Genomic DNA, 13,739 nt, shown 5'->3' with positions numbered 1-13,739 from the left:
ATGAATGAAACCGCGCCGTTTGGGAGAACTCGCCAAGTTCGAGTAAATACCCATAGTCGTCCCTGAGATTCACGCAATTACTCATAGTAATCTCTAAGATCTCAACTTTCCTATTGTATTCCTCCAGATAGAGCTCCAAGCACTCAAACTGATCCTTTGCCATATTTCAGGTGATGACTCATCACTGGAGCGCTGACGTGGCCGCAGATTACCACGTTGGAGGGCTCTCAACGGCTAGCTGAACTGGCTAATTTGCAATTTGTACTCATATTGGTCCCTCGTACTATATGTAACCCTAAATTCCCAAATTCTCAGATACTTCATCCCTTCGTCTTATTCATCTCTTCTTCTTCTTCTTTTTTCATACACTTCTTCCTGTTCTCACACAGTTCCAGTTGGGGCTGCTACTCATGTCGATTATTGGCGGTGGTAGCACTGTAGGTGGAAGCTCTGTTCGTTCCCCCATCTAGCTGGAACCGGAGTAGAACGCAAACGAAGAGCAGAAGATCGGTCCCGCCAGAATGGTGCGGCTGTGGCTGTAGGCCGGTCCTCAGATAGTCTAGCACAGATTCGAATCCGAACAAACCGTTTTATGGCTGCCCCAACTATAATGTGGATTAAAATAATTACTTGTGTTGTTATGATTCTCCTCCCCTGACTGTTCTTGTGTTGTTCCTCTCTGAACTTTAATCCTTTCTTGGTTACAGACAAGTGGGAAGAGATGGTATGGGCTTTTTGTGTGGGCAGATTCTGTGAATGAGGAACAGGTTGAGAAGTCAGAATCATATGGGAATGAAGTGAAGATGAACTTTGATTGGAGACTTCGAAGGTTGGAGGAGGATGTCCAGATGCAGAAATTGATTACCCATATGTTAGTGTTAGCTGTGTTTGTATTGATAGTGTTGGTGGTGATCCTGTATTGTAAATGATGAATTAGTTGGTGGTTTAGGGTTCCCTGTTAGCGACAAATGTAAAAAAATCCTTCTTGATGGAATGAAAAATGTTGTTAAATATGAAATTGTTGTTAAGATAAGTTCCATTGTTTATCAAAAAAACTGCTTCTTGATGGAATAAAAAATGCTATTAACTATGAAACTGTTGTTAGGATAAATTCTATTGTTTATGAAAAAAATAAAAAAATTGCTGCTTGAATGGTAAACCAAAAAGCATAGTATATTAAGATAAATTTTATTGTTTGTCAAAAAAGAACAAAAGATGAAGGTAAAAGGTAGCCTAGAAACCATTATGCTACACTCTGTAGTTTCATCAAAAGCAAGGCCAAGGCATATCAAAAAGGCCTTTGGATCACAATTCACGATCTGGTCATTGTACGATGGAGAAGACTAATAACACAAAAAAGAAACTCCTAAGTAGATGTATCTAAAGTCTTCAGTTCTTCTTTTTTGGCGATTTAAATCCTGGCATTGGGATGAACTGCATCAAGTTGGCAAACTTTGAAGCTGTGGCTGAAGATGCACCCTGCAAAAGGTCCACCGTTGGTGCGGTTGGCGGCAGAGAGGATCGTCTTCTTGGTGACAGCTTCGAATGTCTTTTCTGTCCAGGATCCTATACGAGAAAAACTTGGCATTATAAACATGATTGATGCATGGAAATAATAAAAGCTTGAATATGTAAAATTTTAGTTACCTTTTGAGAATCCTCTTGCTCAGAAGTAATAGGCTGAGTTATGTCGATCTCCTGGGGATTGCTTTCCAAATCTACTTGGCCAGAATCGTCTTGGTGCTGCTGAATAGGCTGCTCAGGCGCAGGATGTTCTTCATCATTTTTCTTCTTTTTGCAGCCTCTCTTCGTATGCCCCTTTTCACCACAGAAACTGCATGTAAAGGTCCCCAGTTGTCTTTTTAGGTGCACACCATCTACAGTGTTGCCCGACAGTTTTGGATCAACCTTAGGCTTCTTAGGTCCAAAACCACTCTTCTCATCTGCATCCATCATCCTCTTCATCTTTAGTTTTCTAGGTTTTGTCTTGATTTTAGGGGCATGTGGTATGTGACAGTACTCTGCTTGCTCCCACATTGGTTGCCCTGGAATTGGATTAATGTGGTGGTTATAAGTTTTCCTGTATGATTCCATGGTCAGCCATCTGTGACAGAAGTCCTCTGGCTGCTTATTCACACGAGAGAGGGCAGCACAAGCGTGCACACACGGAATACCTACAGGTACCAAATATTGACATGAACATTATAATATTTATGGTTGAAGTGAGTAAAATGCATAAAGACAATTGTGTTACACAATCAACATACCCGTTAGCATCCGAAATTGGCAGGTGCACAATCTTTTTCCTATGTCCACAACATGGTTAGTTGGATGTCCGTGCACCTCAAATTTTTCTTATCTGTTATTCCCAGTCCAAATAGGCTTCCAATGTTTGGATTCTTTCCTAACCTTTTCCAGCCTGCTCTTTATAACTGGTGTGAGCTTTCCAGTATGATTCTTCAGTTTTACCTTGTTTTTCGCTATGGTGCGCATAACAAACATCCTTACCTCCTCCAGCAATGTTATGATGGGTTTGGCTCGTGCATCCTTGATCTTAGAATTGAACACCTTGCATGCGTTGTTACAAATATTATCCAACTTCGGCTTATGGCTGAATAAGCTTCTGGTCCAAGCATCCATCGGCCACTTCTCCAAATATACCCAAGCATCCTCATTTAACCTTTTGATCTTGTCCATTCCATCCCTGAATTCTTGGTATGTTGTTGCCCTTGCACATTCCCATAAAAGTCCCCGTAGCTGTAAGTCCTTCCAATTCTTGTTGAAATTTTTCTATAAATGCCAGACGCAGAAACGGTGATGCACATTAGGCATCACCTCTTTCACTGCTGATATCAGTCCCTGCCAGATTCTTGCAACATTATAAACATTATACATACATGACTATAAAAGTAATTTGCATATAAACGTCCCTGAAATTATAATCGTGACACATAAAAGTCCCTGAAATTTGGTTAGTATCTCCATAATGGTCCCTACAATTCGTAGTCGTGACCCATACAAGTCCCTAACATTTATCCAGCGTGCACATAATGACTCAGGCAGTATATAACATGCTTACAGGACACCCTGATTAATCAGATTTCAGCCAATAATTACAAGTTCTCTATATAAGCATACAAGCATAACGAAAGCACAATTGTTAACGGCATCAATATCCAATGAAAGCAACATTCTCCATATAGCAGCAAAGTTTGAGTTTACACACCATAATTACAAGTTCTACATACAAGCATATAAGCATATAACAGCACAATTCTTAATGGACCATCTAACAATGAATATCCAATATAAGCATATACCTTTTGCATATCTGATATGAAGCACCAGTCATGATCTTTATAGTAATCCAAGTCCTGATGAAGTAGCTCAAGAAACCATCTCCATGTCTTTGTATTCTCCACTCTCACAACAGCCCAGGCTATGACATAGATATGGTGATTTGCATCTAACCCCACGGCTGACAAAATCTGGCCACCAAACTTTGTCTTCAGGAAAGCACCATCCAGACCAATCAATGGACGGCAGCCATCCTTGAACCCATTTTTACAGCCGCCTAAGCATACATACATCCTATCAAAGGTAACTTCACCATCTGGTTGGGGGGTGGTGCATATTTGTACACTAGAACCGGGATTAGTCTTCAACAGCGTCATACCATAATCCCTAACCATCCTATATTGCTCTTTCTCATCCCCATACACTACATTTCTAGCATCCATTAATGCCCTGGATATTGAATTCTTATTCAGTGTCAAGTCAAACCGTGTCTTGAAGTAAGTTGTAGCCTCGCAATGTCTAAAATTTGGATACTTTCTCACCTTCTTTACAAGCTTGCTGCATACCCAATTCCTGTTGGCAGCCCTATTCTTGTCCTCTCTTGGGTAAGTGTGGTCATCGTTGAAGGTCTTAATTTGCCAACAGGTGTCTTCATGGTCTCTTGATGCATAAGCTACCCATGGACACTCTTCAACCTTACACACCGCCCTACACCTTATGTTATCATTTTTCACTAGCTTTATGCTTCTACCTTCTTGGATTGTGTATTCCCTCACAGCTTCTCTAAATTCCCATTTCGTTCCGAACTTCATGCCAACCTCAAGATGCAGCTCTCCAAACCTTGCACCCTCCCTAAACAGCGAACTTGCCTCTTTAGAATCATTTCCATCCTCCAGCTCATCTTCTGAATTTGGAGGCATCTTCATCTCCTCTGAGTACCAAGAATTGGTGCCATCTGAGTCAACACTTGGGTCTAGTCCATCCTCTGCACCTTCATGAACACAACCCACAAACCCAAGGTCAACTTCAGCATCTCTCACCTCCTGCACCAAACCGTCATCTTCATGTAATATCTTCTCCTTGCCTTTACCTAGTGGATTAGTATTTCTCTTACCCGCCGCTGCATGTACTATGTTTCTCCTAATCCTACTCCCAGTTTTAGGATCATTCCCTGTAGCCTCAGAATCAGAGGAACTACCCTCATCCGGACCTAGCTTAAACAAGCTATCATCTTCATTGTCAGAGGAGTCAGAAGATACATTAAAAGGAACTTCATTGTTAAACACTTTGCTCCTGAATCCTCTAGCAGCTGACCGTGTACAGGGTCTCCTGAAAATACTTGATCTCTTGGACAGTTTCTGCTTGTTGCTCTTATCTGATTTAGTACTCTGACTGGGCTTCGTGGGCTGGCTGGTTTTGGTGGGCTTCGTGGGCTTTGGGGGTTAGTCTTCTTGCGAGAGTTGGTTGTCTTGGGAGGATTACATTTTTTGTAGGCATCTTGGTTTTGGAGTGTGATGGTTGTGATTGCCGTGGAGATGTTTTGTTTTCTTTGGGAATGAATTTGCGAGAACTATTGGGTACAACCTTCGGGATAGGAGCAACTATGAGTGCATTAGTCTCATTGAGTGGGGGACTCACATCAGCATCTGTACCTACATTACACCCCTCTCCACCATCGTCATCCAAGTACACAACTGTGTTGTCTCCCTCTAACACCTCCGGCACTGACACTCCATATTCGAAATATACATCAATCAATCCCTCATTTGTCCTAGCACAATTCACCATCTCTCTTATCTCTTTGTCACTGTTTACATTTCTCAACCTATTATCCAAGCCTTTTCCAGGAACATACCATCTGCACTGTTTTATGTCATTGTACCCAAGCTCCTTATGGTAGTTCCGTATGTAGAAGACATCTAGAGTATCAGTGTCTATATCACCTAAACAGGCCTTGATGTCCAGAGAATATACCATAAAGCCTTTTGCATTTTTCTTGAAGTCACCCCCATGATGAAACATGATGTCCAACTTCTCTTCCATCTGCAAGAAATTTTAAATTTTTCCTTAGTACAGGAAGAATTTGAAAACCTACAAATGCATTAAAAAAAATTAATCACCACAAGAAAACATATTTTTCCAATCCTGCATACAACTCTCTGTTTCATCTCTGTTTCATTCGGGTTAAATAGAGCAACCCCACAAACCCCAGCCTGCCTTCAAACCCTAGATACTACAATGACACTAAAACTCCAGAACCTCAACTACACTAACAACTTGCATATCATCAACCAATACTGTATTGAAAATGCAAAGTAAAAAAGATGAAGGTTACCTTGAGTTCAATCACAAAGTCAGAACCTCATACTTATGGTGAAGCAGGGGAAGAACGATAACAACTTCTGGTTGGATTGCTTCTTCTCTCAAATTTTTCTAAACCCAGCGAATACAACCCTACGACTACGCCATTGATGGGGAGATGAAGAAGAAGTCAGAGGGTGGAAGAAGAAGAGACGAGTGAAGTGAAGTGTTTGTGTTGGGGGAGAAAACTGTTTTTCATACTAAATAACACCTAAACGGCGTCTTTTTTTGCTTTCAAGGGCGCCAAACCCAAAACGACGACGTTTTGGACCACTTCCCACATGGCAATCCGTGGCCACGTCAGCACTCCGGTGATGAGTCATCACCTGAAATATGGCCGGGGACCACTTTGAGTGCTCGGAGCTCTATCTGGATGACTACAATGGGGAAATCGGAATCTTAGGGATTACTATGAGTAATTACGTGAATCTCAGGGACGACTATGAGTATTTACTCGGCCAAGTTCCCCATCCAGTTCGACCGACTGGTTCCTAAACAGTTCAGCGGCTCGCGTCCGGTTTTGGAGGCAGGAATTTTACAAAACAAATAGAACCGTTTGTGCTGCCATTTTACGATTGAACCAGTACGATTGACCGATCCTATCTAGTTTTTAGAACCATAGTGTGAATGACTATGAAAAATTAGAGGCCAATTATATGGTACAAATTTATGCATACAGATGCAAGGATGTGTTGACAAGTGGCAAAATGTTGGTTGTAATGAACAGGCTTGGCAGAGCTCATAAGCTTGTCTACCTTGGTTGTTGAAGGGGGAGCCAGCTATTGGAAACAGGGAATAAGGAGCCAATTTTATAGATCCCCAATTGGATTTAGGGAGTTGGACTAGGCCGTTGTTGTTTGGATTTTGTTTTTGGTCATCATTGGTGGCAGCAGCCATGGAAAGAAGAAGCTTTGTGCCCTGTCTTCACTACGATCAGGTGGAGTTTGGGTCGGGTGGGCTAGGGTTTTGGTTTGGATAGGTGACAGAGGAAAAATGTCGGTAAAGATTTTCACAAAAATATCGCATTGCAAGTATAGTTCTAAACCAACAAATTATCCTCAATCAATGTTTAAATTGTTTGTCACTTAAGCAAACCCAATAAAATTAACCAAAGTATTCAAACCTCGGGTCGTCTCTCAAGGAATTGCAAGGAAGTGTAGTTTATTATTGGTCATGGAAAAGTATATTTTTGGGGTTTTTGAAATAAGGAACAAGAAAATATAGATTGCGAGAAAAATAAACTAATAACTAAGAAAGCTCTTAGCAAGGATTGAGAATTAGAAATTCTATCCTCATTATCATCATCAATTGTGATGGTAAATGTGAATTGCATTCACTTAGTTAGCCTCTAAGCAATGGAGGAAGGTCAAGTGCATACAATCAACTTGAATTCACAAGTCCTAGTCAACTCATAATGAGAGACTAGATTTAGTGAAGTTCAAGCTAACCGGCAATCTTCAATTGCCATTCAACAAGAAACTTTGACAATTCAAAATTTTCTAATTAATCAATCCAAGTCAAGAACATAAAAATCTAATTTAAAATCCAACCAAGCATTTTATCAAACACTTGGAAGGTGATGAGCGGATAGTTTATACGCTTTTTGGGGTTAATTTCATGTAGTTTTTAGTATGTTTTAGTTAGTTTTTAGTTTATTTTCATTAGTTTCTAGGCAAAATTGATATTTCTGGACTTTACTATGAGTTTGTGTGTTTTTCTGTAATTTCAGGTACTTTCTGGCTGAAATTGAGGGAGCTGAGCAAAAATCTGATTGAGGCTGAAAAAAGGACTGCTGATGCTGTTGGATTCTGACCTCTCTGCACTCGGAATGGATTTTCTGGAGCTACAGGAGTTCAATTGGCGTTCTTCCAATTGCGTTGGAAAGTAGACATCCAGGGCTTTTCAGATATATATAATAGTCCATACTTTGCTCAAGGATAGATGACGTAAACTAGTGTTCAACGCTAGTTCCATGTTGTAGTCTGGCGTTCAGCGCCAGAAACAGGTTACAAGTTGGAGTTCAACGCCAAAAACAGGTTACAACCTGGCGTTTAACTCCAGAAATAGCCTAGGTACGTGAGAAGCTTAAGTCCCAGCCCCAGCACACACCAAGTGGGCTCCAGAAGTAGATTTCTGCACCATCTATCATAGTTTATTCATTTTCTGTAAACCTAGGTTACTAGTTTAATATTTAAACAACTTTTAGAGATTTATTTTGTACCTCATGACATTTTAGATCTGAACTTTGTACTCTTTGACGGCATGAGCCTCTAAACTCCATTGTTGGGGGTGAGGAGCTCTACTGTGTCTCGATGAATTAATGCAATTACTTCTGTTTTCCATTCAAACACGCTTGTTTCTATCTAAGATGTTCATTCGCACTTTAATATAATGGATGTGATGATCCGTGACACTCATCATCATCCTCAACCTATGAATGCGTGCCTGACAATCACCTCCGTTCTACCTTCGATTGAATGAATATCTCTTGGATTCCTTAATCAGAATCTTCGTGGTATAAGCTAGACTCCATTGGCAGCATTCCTGAGAATCCGGAAAGTCTAAACCTTGTCTGTGGTATTCCGAGTAGGATTCAGGGATTGAATGACTGTGACGAGCTTCAAACTCACAAGGGCTGGGCGTAGTGACAAACGCAAAAGGATCAATGGATCCTATTCCAGCATGAGTGGGAACCGACAGATGATTAGCCGTGCGATGACAGCGCACCTGGACCTTTTTCACTGAGAGAACGGATGGTAGCCATTGACAACGGTGATCCACCAACACACAGCTTGCCATAGGAGGACCTTGCGTGCGTGAAGAAGAAGACAGGGAAAAGCAGAGATTCAGAAGAAAATGCATCTCCAAAACTCCAACATATTCTCCATTACTGCAGAACAAGTCTTTATTTCATGCTCTTTTATTTTTCGCAATTCAAACTGATAAATATAATTGATATCATGACTAAGAATTATAAAATAACCATAGATTGCTTCAAGCCAACAATCTTCGTGGGATTCGACTCTTACTCACGTAAGGTATTACTTGGACGACCCAGTGCACTTGCTGGTTCGTTGTGCGAATTTGTGAGAAATAGTAATATTGACATTGACATACACAATTTCGTGCACCAAGTTTTTGGTGCCGTTGCCGGGGATTATTTGAGTTTGAAAAACTGACGGTTTATTTTGTTGCTTAGATTAGGAAAAATTTTTTCTTTTTGGTTTAGAGTCTTCTATTATTGTTTTTGGTTGAAATTTTTTTTTAAATCCTTATTTTCTCTTTTTAAATTTTTCAAAAATTTTATAAACTGATAATTGAGTTTTTCTGTTTGACTTTAGTTTCATATTTTAAGTTTGGTGTCAATTGCATGTTTTTATTTTCTTTTAAATTTTCGAAATTGTGTTCATTGTTCTTTCTTAATCTTCAAGTTGTTCTTGTTTATTTTCCTTGTTTGATCTTTAGTTTTTCTTGTTTTGTGATTTTTCTTGTTTTTCTTGTGCATTTTTCGAATTATTAGTATCTAAAAAATATATATATATTATTTATTATATACCATATTAAAACACTTTAAATTTATAACTCAATTGGCTAGAGCGTTGTGTTTATGTTCTTGGTAATTGGGTTTAAAACTTTTTCAAAAATAATTTTTCTTTGATTAAATCTTGTGCCAAACTTTAAGTTTGGTGTTTTCTTGTTAGCTTTTCTTTAGTTTTCAAAAATTTTATTGTGATTTTCTAAAAATTTTAAGTTTGGTGTTCTTTTTATGTTCTTGATTCTTTTGAGTCTTTGAATTTTTGTTCTTCGTGTTCTTATGAGTCTTCAAAGTGTTCTTAAGTCTTCCTTGTGTTTTGATCTTAAAATTTTTTAAGTTTAGTGTTCCTTGGTATTTTCCCTCCAAAATTTTCGAAAACAAGGAGCATTAGATCTAAAAATTTTAAATCTTGTGCTACTTTATTATTTTTCTCTTTCCTTATTAAATTCAAAAGTATTTTTTCTCTCTATTTTAAAGCAAACTTTCGAAAATTGCTTTTAAAATTCAGATTTTTATTTCAAAATTTAAAACCTTTTTCAAAAATCATATCCAAAATTTTTCAAATCTTCTTAATTAAGTAATTATTTTAGCTTTAAATTTAATTTTCTTTCTTAAATTTCGAAATCTATGTTTAAATTCTAGTTATTTTAATTTATTTATTTTTTCGTTCTCTTTTTATAAAATAAAAATAAAAATATATTTTAATTGCAATTCACATCAATTCCCTTTTTTCCATCATGGACCTAAGTGGAAAAGAGCAGTCCAGAAGGACTCTGGGGTCATATGCTAACCCCACTACTGCTTCATATGGGAGTAGTATCTGTATACCCTCCATTGGAGTTAGTAGCTTTGAGTTGAATCCTCAGCTCATTATCATGGTGCAGCAAAGTTGCCAGTATTCTGGTCTTCCACAGGAAGAACCTACAGAGTTTCTGGCACAGTTCTTACAGATTGCTGACACAGTACATGATAAGGAAGTAGATCAAGATGTCTACAGATTATTACTGTTTCCATTTGTTGTAAAAGACCAAGCTAAGAGGTGGTTAAATAACCAACCTAAGGCTGGCATAAGGACATGGAAACAGCTGTCAGAAAAATTCCTGAATCAATATTTCCCTCCAAAAAGGATGACACAGCTAAGGCTGGACATCCAAGACTTTAAACAAGGAGATAATGAATCTCTTTATGATGCCTGAGAGAGATACAGAGAGATGCTAAGAAAATGCCCCTCTGAAATATTTTCAGAGTGGGTTCAGCTAGACATCTTCTATTATGGGCTTACAGAAAGAGCTCAGATTTCTCTAGACTACTCAGCTGGTGGATCTATCCACATGAGAAAGACAATTGAAGAAGCTCAAGAGCTCATTGATACAGTTGCCAGAAATCAGCATCTGTACCTAAGCAGCGAACCTTCCATGAAAGAAGAGGCTAAAATAGTGACTACTGAACTCAGTCCTGCAGAACAAGCTACTAAATTCAACCAGCAATTGGATTTTCTAACAAAACAGTTAGCCAAATTCAAGGAAAGACTACAAGAGACAAGGGTGGCTAATATAAATATGGAAGTACAATTAAAGCAAACAAAGCAGCACCTGTCAAAATAAATAACAGAAGAGTGCCAAGCAGTTCAATTAAGAAGTGGAAAAACATTAGATGCCTCACCTCAAGGTAGCAGGAAGCCAAGAAATGAGCAAACTACCCAAAATCCATCTGAGGACAGTAAGAGCCCGAAGAGGAATAATTCTGGCACTCAAACGCCAGAAATTGGGTGGAAAGCTGGCGTTGAACGCCCAAACCATGCTCAGTCCTGGCGTTCAACGCCAGAAACATGCAAGGAATTGGCGTTGAACGCCCAAAGGAAGCACAGTTCTGGCGTTCAGACGCCAGGAACAGGTGAGGAGTTGGCGTCCAACGTCACTCCAGCTTCTAACTCTGGCATTCAAATGCCAGTGAGGGATCAGACATATACAAGTGCTGATAACAACCCCTCTAAAAAGGCTTCTCCAACCACCTCTGTAGGAAATAAACCTGCAGCAACTAAGGTTGAGGAATATAAAGTCAAGATACCTTATCCTCAAAAACTCCGCCAAGAGGAGCAGGATAAGCGATTTACTCGCTTTGCAAATTATTTCAGGACTCTTGAAATAAAGATTCCATTTGCAGAGGCACTTGAGCAAATACCTTCTTATGTCAAGTTCATGAAAGAGATCTTGAGTCATAAGAAGGATTGGAGAGAAACTGAAAGAGTTCTCCTCACTGAAGAATGCAGTGCAGTCATTCTGAAAAGCTTTCCAGAAAAGCTTAAAGATCCCGAAAGCTTTCTGATACCATGCATACTAGAGGGTAATTGCACCAGGACAGCTTTATGCGATCTTGGGGCAAGCATCAACCTAATACCTGCATCCACCATCAGAAATCTTGGTTTAACTGAAGAAGTTAAACCGACCTGGATATGTCTCTAACTTGCTGATGGCTCCATTAAATACCCTTCAGGCGTGATTGAGGACATGATTGTCAGGGTTGGGCCATTCGCCTTTCCCACTGACTTTGTGGTGCTGGAAATGGAGGAGCACAAGAGTGCTACTCTCATTCTAGGAAGACCTTTCCTAGCAACAGGACGAACTCTCATTGATGTGCAAAAGGGGGAAGTAACCCTGAGAGTCAATGAGGATGAGTTTAAGTTGAATGCTGTCAAGGCCATGCAGCATCCAGACATACCAAAAGACTGCGTGAAAGTTGATCTTATTGACTCTCTGGTGGAGGAGATCAACATGGCTGAGAGTCTCAAATCAGAGCTGGAAAACATCCTTAAAGATGTTCCGCCTGATCTAGAGGATTCAGAGGAATTGAAAGAGCCTCTGAAACTTCCTCAAGAAGAGGAAAAACCTCCTAAACCCGAGCTCAAATCATTACCACCTTCCCTGAAATATGCATTTCTCGGAGAAGGTGACACTTTTTCAGTGATCATAAGCTCTGCTTTAAATCCACAGGAAGAGAAAGCACTAATTCAAGTGCTAAGGACACACAAGACAGCTCTTGGGTGGTCCATAGGTGACCTTAAGGGCATAAGCCCAGCTAGATGCATGCACAAGATCTTATTGGAGGACAATGCTAAGCCAGTGGTTCAACCACAAAGGCGGCTAAATCCAGCCATGAAGGAAGTGGTGCAGAAAGAGGTTACCAAATTACTAGAGGCTGGGATTATTTATCCTATTTCTGATAGCCCCTGGGTGAGCCCTGTCCAAGTTGTCCCCAAAAAGGGAGGCATGACAGTGGTTCATAATGAGAAAAATGAACTGGTTCCTACAAGAACAGTTACAGGGTGGCGCATGTGTATTGACTACAGAAGGCTCAATACAGCCACCAGAAAGGATCATTTTCCCTTACCATTCATAGACCAGATGCTAGAAAGACTAGCAGGTCATGATTATTACTGCTTTTTGGATGGCTATTCAGGCTACAACCAAATTGTAGTAGATCCCCAGGATCAAGAGAAAACAGTATTCACATGTCCATCTGGAGTGTTTGCTTACAGAAGGATGCCATTTGGGCTGTGTAATGCGCCTGCAACCTTTCAAAGATGCATGCTCTCTATTTTTTCTAATATGGTGGAAAAATTTCTGGAAGTCTTCATGGATGACTTCTCAGTATATGGAGACTCATTCAGCTCCTGTCTTGATCACCTAACACTTGTTCTGAAAAGATGCCAAGAGACCAACCTAGTTTTAAACTGGGAAAAATGTCACTTTATGGTGATTGAAGGGATTGTCCTTGGGCATAAAATTTCAAACAAGGGAATAGAGGTAGATTAAGCTAAAGTGGAAGTAATTGAAAAATTACCACCACCTGCTAATGTTAAGGCAATCAGAAGCTTTCTGGGGCATGCATGATTCTACAGGAGGTTTATAAAGGATTTTTCAAAAATTGCAAAATCTCTGAGCAATCTGCTAGCTGCTGACACGCCGTTTGTGTTTGACACAGAGTGCCTGCAGGCGTTTGAAACTCTGAAAGCTAAGCTGGTCACAACACCAGTTATTTCTACACCAGACTGGACATTACCATTTGAACTAATGTGTGATGCTAGTGACCATGCCATTGGTGCAGTACTGGGGCAAAGGCATGACAAACTTATGCATGTCATTTATTATGCTAGCTGTGTTTTAAATGATGCCCAGAAAAACTACACAACCACAGAAAAAGAATTGCTTGCAGTGGTTTATGCCATTGACAAGTTTAGATCATACTTAGTAGGATCCAAAGTGATTGTGTACACTGACCATGCTGCTCTTAAATATCTACTCATAAAGCAGGATTCAAAACCCAGGCTCATAAGATGGGTGTTGCTTCTGCAGGAGTTTGATATAGAAATAAGAGACAGAAAAGGGACAGAAAACCAAGTGGCTGACCATCTGTCCCGGATAGAGCCAGTAGAAGGGGCGTCCTTTCCCTCTATTGAGATCTCTGAAACCTTTCTGGATGAGAATTTGTTTGCCATTCAGGAAACACCATGGTTTGTAGACATTGCAAACTATAAAGCTGCAAGATT

This window comes from Arachis ipaensis, chromosome B04 (genome assembly GCF_000816755.2).
Source record: "Arachis ipaensis cultivar K30076 chromosome B04, Araip1.1, whole genome shotgun sequence".
NCBI classification, from domain to species: Eukaryota; Viridiplantae; Streptophyta; class Magnoliopsida; order Fabales; family Fabaceae; genus Arachis; species Arachis ipaensis.
This window is presented reverse-complemented; position numbering follows the sequence as displayed.